This window comes from Anomaloglossus baeobatrachus, chromosome 8 (assembly GCF_048569485.1).
Source record: "Anomaloglossus baeobatrachus isolate aAnoBae1 chromosome 8, aAnoBae1.hap1, whole genome shotgun sequence".
NCBI classification, from domain to species: domain Eukaryota; kingdom Metazoa; phylum Chordata; class Amphibia; order Anura; family Aromobatidae; genus Anomaloglossus; species Anomaloglossus baeobatrachus.
This window is the reverse complement of record NC_134360.1, coordinates 179,183,844-179,201,037: the sequence shown is the minus strand read 5'-3', so window position 1 is coordinate 179,201,037 and position 17,194 is coordinate 179,183,844. Positions and strand designations below refer to the sequence as shown.

Here is a 17,194-nt window from a genome sequence, read left to right as displayed (position 1 = left end):
GACACAGATGGCTTTTGCAGTTTATTTTGCATTTCAAGGTTCTCCAATCTCTTCATCTGCAAAAACCAGGTGCTAAATAATTATGAGTACAATGGTCATTAAAGGTGTTTTCCCCAAAACAAAGTTAGTTTTAAAGTTGATTTTAATCAATAAATCTTGGAATAATATTAATTTCCACAATTGGATGTGTTTACATTTTTTTCCTGTGCTGAGCTAATCTTACAGTCACGATGATCAGGAGAAAGCAGGGACTGTGGCTCCTAGACTGGCCCTTAGACTAGGAGGGCCTTGGCTAGCCCTTATGTCAGAGTTACCTCTGATGGTGGGGATGTCTGAGCCACCAGCCTGACCCTGCTTCTGACCAGCCCTGAGCTAATACCACCTCTCTCCCTACCCCAGGGGGATGGGGACTGGTGGGACAGGAGCATGTTAACACCAACCGTGATAGATAATGGTACAAAAAGGGGTAACCAAAACTCTCACACAGCACGCTCACACAGTAATCAGACACCAAATGATAAGTAGGAAAAAAAGGACAGGGAGGAAATAACCAGACGACTGGAGGAATTCCACAGCACACTAAGCAACACACAGTAAACCACCAGTTACTGGAACACAACAGCACACGGACCAGTTTAGCAAAAAGCTATAGTCGGCATGGGAAGACAAATTCCTCCATCTCAATTAGTCGCAGAGTAACTGTGATAAGTCTCCTGCAACATGTGATCTAAAAGGTAACTAGCAAAAATGAACTCCTGCTAGTCTGATCACTAAAGCGCACACAGCTTGTTGACACCCGAGCCTGCCTGTGCAACTCAGAAGCACCAGAGAAACCAGTATGGAGTGTAAGGGGTACTTTACATGTTGCGACATCGCTACCGAAATATCGTCGGGGTCACGGTTGTTGTGACGCACATTCGGCGCCGGTAGCGACATCGCAACGTGTAAATCCTAGGAGCGACGATGAACGAGCGTGAAACAGTCAAAAATCGCTGATCTGTGTCACGTCGTTCATTTCCATTATGTCGCTCCTGCTGCTGATACGATGTTGTTTGTCGCTCCTGCAGCACCACACATCGCTGTGTGTGAAGCCGCAGGAATGACAAACATCTCCTACCTGCGTCCCGCCGACAATGCGGAAGGAAGGAGGTGGGCAGGATGTTACGTCCCGCTCTTCTCTGCCCATCCGCTTCTATTGGCCGGCCGCTTAGTGACGTCGTGGTGACGCCGAACGCACATTCCCCTTAAAGGAGGGATTGTTCGGCGGTCACCGCGACGTCGCCGACCAGGTATGTGCATGTGATGCTGCCGTAGCGATAATGTTCGCTAAGGCAGCTATCACAAGATATCGCATGTGCGACGGGGGCGGGTGCTATCGCGCTCGACATCTCTAGCCGATGTTGGCGACGTCGCAACGTGCAAAGTACCCCTAAGAGTCTGTAGTTTGAACAGCGTCTGATGCTGCCATGACATTGGCGAGTTTAGAGCCAAACACCATGTGACACTTACTGTATATGCGCCCCTGCTGTGTAATGGCCATGTAATGGCAGAGAACACTACAGCCATAATGTTTTGGATTATTTTGTATGTTTTCCCAAGTTCTCATATCCATTTTTTAAAGGGACATTGTTTGATTATACCAAAGCAGCTGGGAAGGGGAGGATGTAAAAGAGAGTATAAAGACATTACAGCACAGGATCCTTACTGATACTTTTTGTGAGGTAAAACATTTCCCTACCTGTTTTTAAAAAAATGTTTTATCTCAAATAAATAATTATTTGCAATCTTGTGCTGTAATGTCTGTATACTTTATTATTTCCTCCCCTGTCCAGGAGAAGTGGTATGATCAGACCATGTCCCTGTATGGTCAGACACAGCCATTACACAGTACATAGCAGGGATAGATTTAAGATTATTTCAGCACAGGAAAGTTTTTTTGTAATCAAGTCCAGTTGTGGAAATTATTATTATTCCAAAATCTATTGATTAAAATAAACTTTGTTCATGGGGAAAACACCTTTAAAAGTCACATTTGTGACAAGTGTTCTTAATGCATTGGTTCATTGTAAACAGCAGAAAGTCTGTACATTTTTCTTATAAACCTAATATGCAAGGGGGAAGAGGGTTTAAATAATTTTGATTGCAACTATATCAGCAAGAGGAAGACTGTACCGAAATAATATGAGGTCTAAAGAAAGGCATTTGTGAATGTTGCCATTGTACACAGCAGTCCTAATGCAGTGCTGATAGATGGCATTCAGTGCTGTATTGTGCACAGCAGGCTGCATGACACTGCTCACTACACTGCGCTCGTATGGAGACTTATTGGGGGAGAGGGTGGAGTAATATCTCGTAACATCTGCCTAAAGGAACATTACAACTATTATATCTTAAGAGGAGCATAATGTTCTTTTGAAAAATTATTATTCCCCAGCCTTACTTTGGTACAGCAAAGAAAACGTTCGTGCCTGAACTTCTTTGAGACAATCTAAACAGTAAGTATACTTTTAATTCTCTCGTTTCTATTATTTTTCCTTTTAAACAATTTTTTTATCTCTACTGGCTAACACGGTACAAAGATATATTTTACTTGTATTATTTTTCCTGCATTTGTGCATTTTAGGTTATGTAATTAGGCAGAATTAAAAGAGTTATATAATATCTTTTAAGAGTAAAAAACAAACCAAAAACAAATGATAAGGCACTCTCACACGGATAAGAATCAACACAAAAATGAATAATATTTATCACATGCACAACTGGTTTTAAGACATATTTTCCATGTTTATGGTGATTCTTATCAGTTTGGCAGCCCCTATCGCTTTTTTTTTTCCCTTTCTTGTTCTTTATTCTTGATCACTCTCTGTTTGAACTCTTCTTGGGGAATTTCCTCCAGCACGCCAGGTTGACTGCCTCTATTGCTCAACTATCGGGTGAGAAGTTTCTCTTTTTGTGTTTTAATAGTTTAATTTATCCTACTTCCCTATTTTGTATATAAGACTTCTTAAAGCATTTATAATGTGCTCTACCTGTGTAATTTAATACTAGACATCAGCCCTTCCCTTAGGGCTCAGTCGTCTGTTTTTTGCAAAGGAGTGCGATCGTTGGTTTTCATTGCTAGCCCTCGTACCAGTTATAGACTCTTTAGGGCCATTCATATGTCTGCGATTCTTTTGTGGAAAAATGTCCGGCATGTCGGATTTAAAATCAGAAATGAATGTCTATGGGCCAGTGGAAAAAACAAATAAATAAAAATCAGTCCACACTCATAGTATCATAGTATCATAGTATCATAGTTTTTAAGGTTGAAGGGAGACTCTAAGTCCATCTAGTTCAACCCGTAGCCTAACTGTCAGGTTTCCAGGTTTTCCAGTTCTCTTTTGACTGCCCTTGCCCTCGGTTAACATGGAGGTTACCGTTCTGTTGCCCTACTTCCTGTCCAGCAGCTTAAAAGGCCGCCTCCCAGCCCAGTCCAGTGCCTGAGTATACTGCCTGCTGTGTGCTCCTGCTGTGTTTGCTGCTTATTCCGGATTGCCTCGGGATTCCCCTAAAGGACTACCTACCGATTGTCTCAGGACTGTACCCGGCTCTTAAGGCTGTGCCCGGATTCCGTTTACCATCTTCGGTCAGCACTCCGCCTGGTTCTCTTTGTGGTTCGTAACCATCCTGGATAAACATTTCCGTACGGACACTCATTGACTTTACCGCTTGCTCCTTATCCCGGCCGCTGCGCATTTAGGCCTTCCGGGGTAGATTGCCGGACAGTCCCTGTATAGGGGTTCGCTCCGGTGGTCTCCCTGGGGGAGTCCGGTGCGTGGTCCCGGGAATCCCCTGCGCGTCTATTCCGGAAAGTATTATATGTGTTATTGTATTGTTGTGTTTGTTCTGTTTCTACCGTGGTGACATACTATAAAACATCTTGTACCCGGAACTCGTCTCTGATTGTCATTGCCCTACGCTATCGAAATCCTCAGAATATAGAATAAGTATTACACTAACATGTTGATCCAGAGGAAAGCAAAAAAAACCCAATGTGGCAAACAAGTTCCAATGGTGAAAAAATTTCCTTCCTGACTCCACATCCGGCAATCAGACTAGTTCCCTGGATCAATACCCTGTCATAAAATCTAATATACATAACTGGTAATATTAAATTTTTCAAGAAAGGTATCCAGGCTCTGCTTAAATGTTAGTAGTGAATCACTCATTACAACATCATGCGGCAGAGAGTTCCATAGTCTCACTGCTCGTACAGTAAAGAATCCTCGTCTGTGATTATGCTTAAACCTTCTTTCCTCAAGACGTAGCGGATGCCCCCGTGTTCCAGTCGCAGGCCTAGGTGTAAAAAGATCTTTGGAAAGGTCTCTGTACTGTCCCCTCATATATTTATACATTGTGATTAGATCCCCCCTAAGCCTTCGTTTTTCCAAACTAAATAACCCCAAGTTTAATAACCTGTCTTGGTATTGCAGCCCACCCATTCCTCTAATAATCTTGGTGGCTCTTCTCTGCACCCTCTCCAGTTCAGCTATGTCCTTCTTATATATCGGTGACCAGAATTGTACACAGTATTCTAAGTGCGGTCGCACTAGTGACTTGTACAGAGGTAGAACTATATTTTTTTCATGAACACTTATACCTCTTTTAATACATCCCATTATTTTATTAGCCCTGGCAGCAGCTGCCTGACACTGTCCACTAAAGTGAAGTTTACCATCCACCCATACACCCAAGTCTTTTTCTGTGTCTGTTTTACCCAGTGTTCTACAATTAAGTACATAATCATAAATGTTATTTCCTCTACCCAAGTGCATGACCTTACATTTATCTACATTAAACTTCAATTGCCACTTCTCAGCCCAATCCTCCAATTTACATAAATCTCCCTGTAATATAAAATTATCCTCCTCTGTATTGATTACTCTGCAGAGTTTAGTATCATCTGCAAATATTGAAATTCTACTCCGCATGCCCCCAACAAGGTCATTTATAAATATGTTGAAAAGAAGCGGGCCCAATACTGACCCCTGTGGTACCCCACTATGAACTGAGACCCAGTCCGAGTACGTACCATTAATAACCACCCTTTGTTTCCTATCACTGAGCCAGTTTTTAACCCAGTTACACATATTTTCCCCTATCCCCATTATTCTCATTTTATGTACCAACCTTTTGTGTGGCACCGTATCAAAAGCTTTTGAAAAGTCCATATACACAACATCCACTGCATTTCCCTGGTCCAGGCTTGAACTTACCTCTTCATAGAAGCTGATCAAATTAGTTTGACAGGATCGATCCCTCATAAACCCATGTTGATACTCTGTCATAAAGTTATTTTTCTTGAGATACTCCAGTATAGCATCTCTCAAGAAACCCTCAAGGATTTTACCAACCGTAGAGGTTAAACTTACCGGCCTATAATTTCCCGGCTCAGTTTTTGTCCCCTTTTTGAATATTGGCACCACATTTGCTATGCGCCAGTCCTGCGGTACCGACCCTGTTATTAAGGAATCTGAGAAGATTAAAAATAATGGTCTATCTATCACAGAACTCAATTCCTGTAGTACTCTGGGGTGTATGCCATCCAGGCCCGGAGATTTGTCAACCTTAGTGATTTCGAGGCGGCGGCGTACTTCCTGCTGGGTTAAGCAGGTAATATTCAAGGGTGAATTTATGGTATCACTGGTCATGTCATCTGCCATGGCATTTTCTTGTATAAAAACCGTAGAAAAAAAGTCATTCAGCAGGTTGGCTTTACCCTCATCCCCTTCCACCATTTCGCCAAGACTATTTTTAAGGGGGCCAACACTATCGCTTTTCAGTTTTTTACTGTTTATGTAGTTAAAGAATATTTTAGGATTATTTTTACTTTCTCTCGCAATGAGTCTCTCTGTCTCAAACTTAGCTAACTTAATTTGCTTTTTACATATTTTATTTAATTTTCTATAATTATATAATGCCTCATCACTACCTACCCTCTTTAATTCTTTTAAGGCTTTCTGTTTTTCTTTTATTGCTTCCCTTACAGCTCTATTTAGCCATAGGGGTTTCCTCCTATTTCTAGCATGTTTGTTCCCATAGGGTATATTTTCTGCACAAGCCCTATTCAGGATGCTCATAAAAGTCTCCCATTTGCTTTGTGTACTTTTATTACTTAGTACATCATCCCAGTTTATTGCACTAAGATCATCTCTCAACCGTTTAAAATTTGCTTTCCTGAAGTTTAGTGTCCTTGTAGCCCCTCTACTAGACATCTTACGAAAGAATACATGAAAACTTATTATTTTGTGATTACTATTCCCCAAGTAACCCCCAACTTGTATATTTGATATGCGGTCTGGCCTATTGGTTAGTACAAGGTCTAGTAGTGCTCCCCCTCTTGTGGGGTCCTGTACCATTTGTGAAAGGTAATTATCTTTCATTGTTATCAAAAATCTATTTCCTTTGCTGGAACTGCAAGTTTCTGTTCCCCAATTTATATCAGGATAGTTAAAGTCCCCCATAATAATTACCTCTCCGAGACTTGCTGCTTTATCAATTTGCTTTATGAGGAGATTCTCTACCTCTTCCATAATATTCGGCGTCTTATAACACACCCCTATCAGTATTTTATTATTCATTCTCCCCCCCCTTATCTCCACCCATAGGGACTCTACATTCTCAGTACCCTCACATATGTTGTCACGCAGGATGGGTTTTAAGGATGATTTTACATATAGACACACACCTCCCCCTCGCTTATTTGTACGGTCATTCCTGAATAGGCTATAACCCTGTAAATTAACAGCCCAGTCATAGCTCTCATCCAGCCATGTCTCTGATATCCCCACTATATCATAATTTTCTTCCAACAATATTAATTCTAATTCCTCCACCTTATTTGTGAGGCTTCGGGCATTAGTGTACATGCACGTTACGTATGACTCTGTACCTGTATTCCTGCTTACTGTATTAACTGTCCTAACCCTTCCCCCCGTACCACCCCCAATTTCATTACTTGTGCCCTGGTCACTATCTGCACTACATTCCCCTTCTATAAAGTGAATACCCTCGCCCCCCATTCCTAGTTTAAACACTCCTCCAACCTTCTAGCCATTTTCTGCCCCAGCAGAGCTGCACCTTCCCCATTAAGATGCAGCCCATCCCTAGCATAGAATCTGTAGCCAACTGAAAAGTCGGCCCAATTCTCCAGGAACCCAAAACCCTCTTTCCTACACCAATTCCTGAGCCACCTGTTAACCTCCCTGATCTCTCTTTGCCTCTCTGGTGTGGCTCGTGGCACAGGTAGTATTTCCGAAAATACCACCTTTGAGGTCCATGCTTTAAGCTTACAACCTAATTCCCTGAAATCATCTTTAAGGACCTTCCACCTACCTCTAACTTTGTCATTTGTGCCAATGTGTACAATGACCGCTGGGTCCTCCCCAGCCCCTCCCAGTAATCTGTCAACCCGATCAGCGATGTGCCGAACTCGAGCGCCAGGAAGACAACACACTGTTCGGCGATCCCTGTCTTTGTGACAGATTGCCCTATCTGTCCCCCTAATAATTGAGTCCCCCACTACCAGTACCTGTCTTGCCTGCCCTGCACTCCTATTCCCCCCCTTACTGGAGCAGACACTCCTCTGGCGTTCAGAGGTCATGCCTTGCTGCAGCAATGCTACCCCTGTAATGACATCCCCCTCATCTGCCAAGTTTGCAAACCTATTGGGGTGTGTCAGTTCAGGACTAGCCTTCCTAGCACTTTTCCCTTTACCCCCCTTTCTAACTGTCACCCAGCTACCTACCTCACCGTCCTGCCGCTCCCTACTACGATCCTCCCCCACATCTGACCCAGCAAGCTGCTGCTCAGTGAGCAGCACACTCCTTTCCATATTGCTAATGCATCTCAGAGTTGCCAGCTGCTCATTTAGATCCAGTATCTGGGCTTCCAAATGTGCAACTTGTACACATCTCGAACAACAGTATGCACCCTCGAACGGCTTTTCAAGGACTGCATACATGAGACAAGATGTACACTGGATCGCATTAGCAATAGTGGAGCACATTTTCTAATGGGGATAGCGCTAAACAAATGTTAAGTAATTAAACAACTAAATACAAACAATTCTACTCACACTTACTTTTGCTCACACTTTGCTCACTCACGCTCACAATGAACAAGACAGGCCAAAATTCGGTTCTCCTTGAGCTTGCGGTGACTCTTCACTTATCCCAGAAGGCACTGGGAATATGCAAATTATCCTCGCAAGACTCCTTCCCTGGCTTTCAGAACTCTTCCTTCTAGCTGTAACGGCCAAAACCCGGTTCTCCTTGAGCTCGCGGTGACTCTTCACTTATCCCAGAAGGCACTGGGAATATGCAAATTATCCTCGCAAGACTCCTTCCTCTGATTTAACGGACTTATACAAAGAGTCAGCTCGGGCACTCAAAGAACATGAAAAAATAGAAAATGTTGATGCTTTTTAATGCCAATTTTATTCATGCAAAGGTCTGTATTATTATGACGTTTCGGCCATACAATTTTGGCCTTTATCAAATAAATGCACTGAAAGAACAAAAGAAAATATATACCATAGTAAATACACAATGTTACTCTCACATACATGTACAATCAATTTTTTACATAGTGCATGGGACAAAAATTTGGCGAATGTTTGAACAAAGAACAAATCATAGAAAAAATAAATAAAAAACCTTAATACACGTTTGTGTGAATAATCAATGATCAATCGGTTGAGAGACCCTAGTGCTTATAAGGCACAAGTACAGAGTTGTTACAATGTAAAAATACATACCACAGGAAACGTATATGAGGCTAGACTGGTGAAATTGAGTTCACATGTGTTGGCCAATGGTACATTAGTAATCAACCTGAAGTAAAGAACAGACTCGTCTAAGAAAATTACATATATTTCATGTATACGTGTAGATAGGGGACCGGTAGGTGAAATGTAAAATATGAGACAGAGGGTATATAGGCTACAAAATTTTTTTCTGATAGATTTACCTTTGCTATTGTCTATATGATATACCTCTTGAAGACCCAACGTTCATTAGAGTACTGTGGCGTATGGCCCACTAAATGGCATAAGATACAAGAATACAAGGAAAGCAGCAAGAGTTAGATTATGACATCCATCAAGTGGAAGGGGAGAGGGCCGGGGCACCCCGCAGACATATCTAGTTCTTGTAACTTCATATTAAGTTAACATATAGGGTAAGAAGAATAATATGATGTTACCTTAACTTTATCTATGGAATAGATCTCTCAAGGGGCTCATGTTCAATAAATTGCTGTGGTGTAGGACCCACCAAGTTGCTTTAAATATAAAGAAAACAGAATAAGAAACATGGAGGGGATGAGACACATGGAAGGGATGAGACACACAGCCTTTGTCACTCACCACAATATGTGTCAAGATCAATGTTCTATAGTATGAAAACGTGACTCCAAGTCCTTGGAACTAGAATGTACAGAGACTGTGCATCAATATACCCACAGGCTAAGTTCAGTCAGTGAGCATGTAAATATACTGGAGGATGCCACCAACCTTGTTACACTGGTTTTCTCTCTTTCCCCCTTTAGGCACTATAAACGTCATCACGGAAGTCACAACATCATATCATCACGTTTACCTCGGAATCACCTATTTCACATATCCCGTGTGTGTGCGCATGCGTGCGCGGCCGCGGGGATTACAGACCCGTGCCCGCGCCCGCGTCTGCCATACACAGGAGCCACGTCCTTCACTTCCCCGCGCCGTGTGTGGGGCGCGGGCGCGCGCGCGTGCGGGTTCCCCCGCTTGTGCGCGCGCTTGCGCTCCACGGCCGGCGTCGCGCCGCCTGTGGTTCGCCTGCGCGCATGGGCGGGGGGCATTCCCGGCTGGAACGCCCCCTGCGCGTGCGCGCGACTGCGTTCCACTGGCGGCGCTGCGTTCCACTTGCAGGACTTCCCACACACGTGCTTTAGCTTTAAATGGCGGCCGCTATGCACGCACCGGCACCTTCGGACATCACGGGTTTTCCCCACATACAGCCTTCATCCCCACAGAATCACCACTGCATTTTGCGTACCCAGGTAACTAACAGGGATCTACCTATACCCCTTTTGGAAGGGTCAATGTAATACAGTAACTGATTATGATAATCTTATAGATCTTCACAGGAGGGCTGTAGACACAGGGCTTTCATACCCTAAGGAGTCCTTGACAGTTTAATAAGGTTGGTGGCATCCCCACGGAATCACCACTGCATCTTGAGTACCCAGGTAACTAACAGGGATCTACCTATACCCCTTTTGGAAGGGTCAATGTAATACAGTAACTGATTATGATAATCTTATAGATCTTCACAGGGGGGCTGTAGACACAGGGCTTTCATACCCTAAGTAGTCCTTGACAGTGTAACAAGGTTGGTGGCATCCTCCAGTATATTTACATGCTCACTGACTGAACTTAGCCTGTGGGTATATTGATGCACAGTCTCTGTACATTCTAGTTCCAAGGACTTGGAGTCACGTTTTCATACTATATAACATTGATCTTGACACATATTGTGGTGTGTGACAAAGGCTGTGTGTCTCATCCCCTCCATGTTTCTTATTCTGTTTTCTTTATATTTAAAGCAACTTGGTGGGTCCTACACCACAGCAATTTATTGAACATGAGCCCCTTGAGAGATCTATTCCATAGATAAAGTTAAGGTAACATCATATTATTCTTCTTACCCTATATGTTAACTTAATATGAAGTTACAAGAACTAGATATGTCTGCGGGGTGCCCCGGCCCTCTCCCCTTCCACTTGATGGATGTCATAATCTAACTCTTGCTGCTTTCCTTGTATTCTTGTATCTTATGCCATTTAGTGGGCCATACGCCACAGTACTCTAATGAACGTTGGGTCTTCAAGAGGTATATCATATAGACAATAGCAAAGGTAAATCTATCAGAAAAATTTTTTGTAGCCTATATACCCTCTGTCTCATATTTTACATTTCACCTACCGGTCCCCTATCTACACGTATACATGAAATATATGTAATTTTCTTAGACGAGTCTGTTCTTTACTTCAGGTTGATTACTAATGTACCATTGGCCAACACATGTGAACTCAATTTCACCAGTCTAGCCTCATATACGTTTCCTGTGGTATGTATTTTTACATTGTAACAACTCTGTACTTGTGCCTTATAAGCACTAGGGTCTCTCAACCGATTGATCATTGATTATTCACACAAACGTGTATTAAGGTTTTTTATTTATTTTTTCTATGATTTGTTCTTTGTTCAAACATTCGCCAAATTTTTGTCCCATGCACTATGTAAAAAATTGATTGTACATGTATGTGAGAGTAACATTGTGTATTTACTATGGTATATATTTTCTTTTGTTCTTTCAGTGCATTTATTTGATAAAGGCCAAAATTGTATGGCCGAAACGTCATAATAATACAGACCTTTGCATGAATAAAATTGGCATTAAAAAGCATCAACATTTTCTATTTTTTCATGTTCTTTGAGTGCCCGAGCTGACTCTTTGTATATTTGACTTTTTTCTCGGTGGCACCTAACCTATATGTGAGCCAGATTCTATTCTATATATTGATTTAACGGACTGTCAGAATAGAAAAGGTGGAGAATTTGATTTTTGTTGTTGCTTTTTTTTGTCACTGTAACATATGAAAAAAAATAAACAAATAAATATGATGACAACACTCTGTCCACAATATAATCAAAGTGTAGTCAACAAAATTAGGCAACTTTTCTTGTAGGTGAGAAGATCGAACATCTGAATGAGTCCTTAGCAGGATATTCTTGTTTACCAATGAATACTTTTGTGGTTATAATTAGTGATGGACGAGCATGCTCATCACAGCTCATTACTTGATCCAGCCTCAATCGACTTCGATTAAGACCACTTTACACGCGGTCGCGAATTGGTTGCGCGCGCTGCCACTAGTCAGACCCTGCGCGGTGTGGTAGCCATTAGTGGGGGAGAACGGTCATCGAGTGAGGACAGAAGGTGCTCCTGGGGACTAGGCACACACGGGGTACAGGTCCCTAGAGCAGAATCCAGTTTATCTACCTGGTAAACCTGCTGGTGAGGGGAACTACAGGTACCTCACCAACCTCACAGGTCCAAGCCTCAGCAGCAACACAGGGACCCATAAGGGGACAGAGCCTGGAGCCATCTCACTTAGTCCATGCTGCCGGCAAGCGGGCCGAACAGAAAGGAGAAAAGGCAGTTGCGACTCCCTGGATAGACCCCCATGGTACTTCAGGTCAGGGGGTTATCCGAAAACAGAAGTGCTAGAAAGGCGAGCTAACTGGTTACCCTCAGACTGGCCTGAAGGACACCTGGTTTCACCTGGTTTACTGAAGCATCGCCCGGGTCAGCTCACCATAACAACTGAAGTGAGTAAAAATCAGTTAAAAGACTGTTGGACTCTGCCTGTGTTATTTTGGGAAATTGTTACCCTGCTCACCTGAGCCCCTGAGGCCTGCCTCACTCACGGGAGGCTACATCATCGGGCTGCAGACCTCATCAGCCCCAGAAGCTTGTAAAACCTGCAGCAGCGGTCATTTACACCCCTGACCGCAAGACGTGAGTGGCGTCACGACAAATAAATTAACTTACCCTACCTGTTTGCCATATTGTACAAGTTCTGTGGCGTCCCTGAAGAGGATCTGCATCCGTGGGGTCACATCTCTTTTTGGCTTCACAAACAGGATCCAGGACTAGACTCGTTCAGATGGGTGACAGTGAGCCTCGGCGGTCCACTTTAAAAATTTGAACCGCCGCCATTTTTGCCACCGCTGAAAGTGCGTCATCAGAAAGCTGCAGCTCGCCCAGGAGAAGTAACCGCCCACAGAGAGGAGTGTCCGTCTCAGAAATTCCCAGACTGCTCTGACCCATGCGAGAGGAGATGAGGGGGCTGATCTATCCCCGGACTGCTGGGACGTCCCTAGCCCTGGGAGAGGAGAAACGGAACTAGGGCTAGAACCTGATGAGCGAGGGAAGGAGCAAGATGGCGTCGGCAGCAGATGATCCGAAGGAGCCGGGCTGGTCAAGGCCCATGACGGCGGAGGAGCTGGAAGTAGAGGTTAATAGAATTGTTGACCGCATGGAAGAGCAGCAGAGATGAGAGGTGGCCGCCTGGAGAACCAGGGTGCTGGGGGCGATCCGATGCCTGCGGTTGTCCGTGCAGCGGGGCCCGCCTGTAGGCGCCGCCCATGCTCAGCCTAAATCACCACCAGTGACAGAGGCCCCGCCACAGGATGTCTCCGGCCCGACGCCGTGTGAGTCCAAAGCTACCCCTCCCCTACCTGGTGTGCTGATCCCGCCGGCGCTGCTATAAGAAGCTGGAACAACACCCACGCCTTCCCAACTTGAAGCGGTTGCAGCACCCTCTCTGCTGGAAAGGGGTCCAGGTGCCCTGCCCTCAGCTTACCTGGTTGTTAAAGGCCCTGTCATCGAGCTGCCGCTCACCAGACCTGAAGCGGTCGCAGCACCTTCTCCGCTGGAGAGGGATCCTGAAATCCCGTCGCCGTCCTGCTCAGCTACCAAAGGCTCGACCCCAGAATTGCCACTTGCCCGACCGGAGGAGGCTGCAGCACCCTCTGTAAGAGAGGGAGGCGATATTGGCATATCTAAAGCCAAGGCCGCGCTGCTGTTCCCCCACCGACCGGAAGAGGTCGCAGCACCCTCCGCGAGGGAGGGAGAACAGGTCCTGCAACCAGTGGCAACTGCCGCTATTCCATCAACAACCCAACTTAACCAGGACACAGCAAGCTTCAGCGGGGAGGAGGATATGCAGCGCACTTTGCTCACCTGGTGTCACACTAATGACCAGGTGATGTCACTGTGGAGGGAAGCTCACCCCAGGGCCTTGTCAGCATGGCAAGCTCGCAGAGAACGACGATGGGTGAGAGCTGGTCACTCACGCCCTCTTGTGAAGCCCATCCCATAGAGTGAACAGTTGGAGGCCAGGGACCTGCAAGAAAAGCAGTCTCTGCGGCGGACCAGATATCAGTCTCGAGATCCCCCCCACCTGGGAGTAGTAGAGGAGTTCAATCGTAGTAAGGGGTGGGGCTTCATTGTAGAAGCAGGGGTAAAAGAGGGGATTTTTGTATCCCGGCGGGACGTACAGTCCCATTGGCAGTGGGATCACCCTGGTCGTGACCTGTACATGGGGGACGCGGTAGAGTTTACGCGGCATATGGGGGAGAGAGGCTGGTTCACTTTGGATGTGGTGCCATGTCCAAAGGGAACCTCAGTAAGCCCAGGCTCCACCTCCACTGCTTCGACCAGGTCTCCAGTGTCACCACTGCCAGAGGACGCCCATGACACGACCTCCCGGGGTCAGTGCACAAAGGTACCAGGCACTGATCTTGGAAGAGGAAAGTCAATTTAGTTAGTCAATTTAGATAGAAAAAGTATAGTTGAAAATGTTTTTAAAGTTTAAAGTAACGTTTAAGAAAATTGTGCCCGCAAGGACTTTTGCATGACCTTTTCAAGTTTTCCTTTAAGCACCAGGTTATGTGCACTATATATGGACTATAGGTTATGAACTGGCTGTAACCACAAACTCTCGCAGTGTATATACTGAAGTTACCTCAGTGGTACCAGCCCCAGAGTCTGCCTGTTGAGGGGCATGGCTCTGCACCACCAAGGGGGCACGCCTGTTTATGGGCCTGCTCTCCGGCACAAAGACGAAGCAGGTAAGCCTGTTTATGGGGCCTACCCTATGCCACCAGGACAAAAAGGACTGTCGCCGGAATGGTCTACGGCCGAGACCAGGTCACCAAAAGGACTGCTGATCATTCCGTATCCGGGTTTTGGTTAAAGACTCGTGGGTGGTGGGTGGTGGTGGTATGGTGCCTGGTATGTTTATATGTAAATATCACCCCTGTGTGGGAAAAGTTGTATTTTATTTTCTTGTCTTTGCAGCCCGAGGACGTGCTGTCGATAACCAAGGGGGAATGTGGCGCCCCTGACCTGGTCAGGCACCACTGAGTACTGCACCCATGCTGGGACAGTACTTCCAGGTAATTCTAAAGGCCAGAATGATGTGTGTACGCACAGACACATAGCAACCAGGTCTCCCACACCTTTTGAGGGGACCCTTGGGTAGTCTCTAGAGGGGGGCTAGCTTTCACATCTCATCAAGAGGTGTAGCGGAGTTGCTGGGAGCTAAAGTGCAGAGGTTGTCAGGAAGAAAGGAGAGCCAGTCTGGCAGTGGCGCGCGGCGGTCGCGAGTTGATTGCGCGCGCTGCCACTAGTCAGACCCTGCGTGGTGTGGTAGCCGTTAGTGGGGGAGAACGGTCATTGAGTGAGGACAGAGAAGGTGCTCCTGGTGACTAGGCACACACCTGCCGGTGAGGGGAACTACAGGTACCTCACCAAGTTCACAGGTCCGAGCCTCAGCAGCAACGCAGGGACCCATAAGGGGACAGAGCCTGGAGCCATGTCACTTGGTCCACACTGCCGGCAAGTGGGCCGAACAGAGGGGAGAAAAGGCAGTTGCGACTCCCTGGATAGACCCCTATGGTACTTCAAGTCAGGGGGTTATCCGAAAACAGAAGTGCTAGGAAGGCGAGCTAACTGGTTATCCTCAGACTGGCCTGAAGGACACCTGGTTTCACCTGATTTATTGAAGCATCGCCCGGGTCAGCTCACCATAACAACTGAAGTGAGTAAAAAACAGTTAAAAGACTGTTGGACTCTGCCTGTGTTATTTTGGGAAACTGTTAGGGCAAGCACGCACTTTGCGTTCTCCTACTTGCAGTTCTAAACGCACGTTTTGGGCTTAATTGATTTGACCAAAGTTGCCTTTTTCAGAACTTTAGCGCTGAAAACGCATGCATATTTACCGCGTTTTAGATGCGTTTTCAGCGCTTTTTGCATGCTTTTTCATCTGCGTTTTGACAGATGCGTTTTGAACATCAATACACTGCTAAATAAAGTTTAAGCAGTTAAACAAAATGAAAAAAGAGAAAAAAACAGGACAAATCTATATTAATGGAAAAAATAATGAAAATAGATATATTTCATAAAATTATAGCGGTAATATACATTTTATCACTAAAATAGCAATAAATGCATATTTTTCTTAAATTAAATTGTCGGATTATGTGTGTGTGTGTGTAAAGGGACATATGAAATCATTATTTTGATGTCCAAAAAGCATGCGTTTTGGAAGTCCAAAACGCATGTTTTCTGCACTGAAAAAGCAGGTAAAACGCAGGAATTTGAAGGAATCTTGCTTTTTGCCATTTCTCATTGACTTCAATGTTAGCAAAACTGACCTAAAATGGCAAAACAATTGACATGCTCCTTCTTTGAACGCATGGTTTTTGCCACAAAATATGCAAATTAAACGCAGCATTTTAAAACGCAAAGTGCGGTCTGAAAATCAACAGTTTCCATTGACTTTGCTGGAAAATCAAAACAGATGCATTTAGGCAGAAAAAAGGTGCTTCTCAAAACAGACCAAAAAAGCAGTGGAAACGCAAAGTGCGTGCTTGCCCTTACCCTGCTCACCCGAGCCCCTGGGGCCTGCCTCACTCACGGGAGGCTACATCATCGGGCTGCAGACCTCATCAGCCTCAGAAGCTCGTAAAACCTGCAGTGGCGGTCATCTATATCCCTGACCGCAAGCCGTGAGTGGCATCAAGACAAATAAAATAGCTTACCTTACCTGTTTGCCATATTGTACAAGTCCTGTGGCATCCCTGAAGAGGATCTGCATCCGTGGGGTGTCACACATATTACACCTGACATGTTCACTTTAAGAAAATAAATAAAAAATAACTGAAAAAAAATCTTCCCATTTTAATTGTACAAATCTTAAGGCAATGTGCACACACTGCAGATTTGGTGCTGAAATATTCTGCATGAAATCTGATCCTCTGGCCGAAAAATGCACCAAAAAACAGGCGTTTATTGGTGCACTTTTTTTCTGATTCAATAATTTTTATTAGGTTTTCAAAGTTTATACATAAAACAGTGCATTTTTTTAATGAAGTCAATGGCTGGCAAAGTTATAGTGCAGGACAATTGACATGTTGCAAATTATTTCTGCACCAAAGTCTGCAAGAAAAAAATAAGGGACGTGTGCCTTAAGCCTGCTTTACATGTTACGATTTCGCATACGATATGCAAAGCCCCCATCGTATGTGCGACACGTTCAA

At 44.7% G+C, this 17,194-nt stretch overlaps 1 protein-coding gene across 3 annotated transcripts in view; it reads left to right on the top strand.

Annotated features, from left to right (window-relative positions):
- The first annotated feature begins 2,296 nt into the window (after positions 1-2,296).
- The window catches only part of LOC142250140 (dimethylaniline monooxygenase [N-oxide-forming] 2-like), a 62,169-nt gene continuing 47,271 nt past the window's right edge, over positions 2,297-17,194 (top strand). The window contains exons 1-2 of one of the 3 annotated variants that reach the window (XM_075322254.1): positions 2,297-2,495; positions 14,952-15,049. The gene's annotated coding sequence lies outside the window, so the exon portion shown is untranslated. Of the gene's footprint in view, positions 2,496-2,903; positions 2,934-14,951; positions 15,050-17,194 lie in introns of those variants that run through there. The other 2 variants (XM_075322251.1, XM_075322255.1) reach the window with 2 other exon arrangements.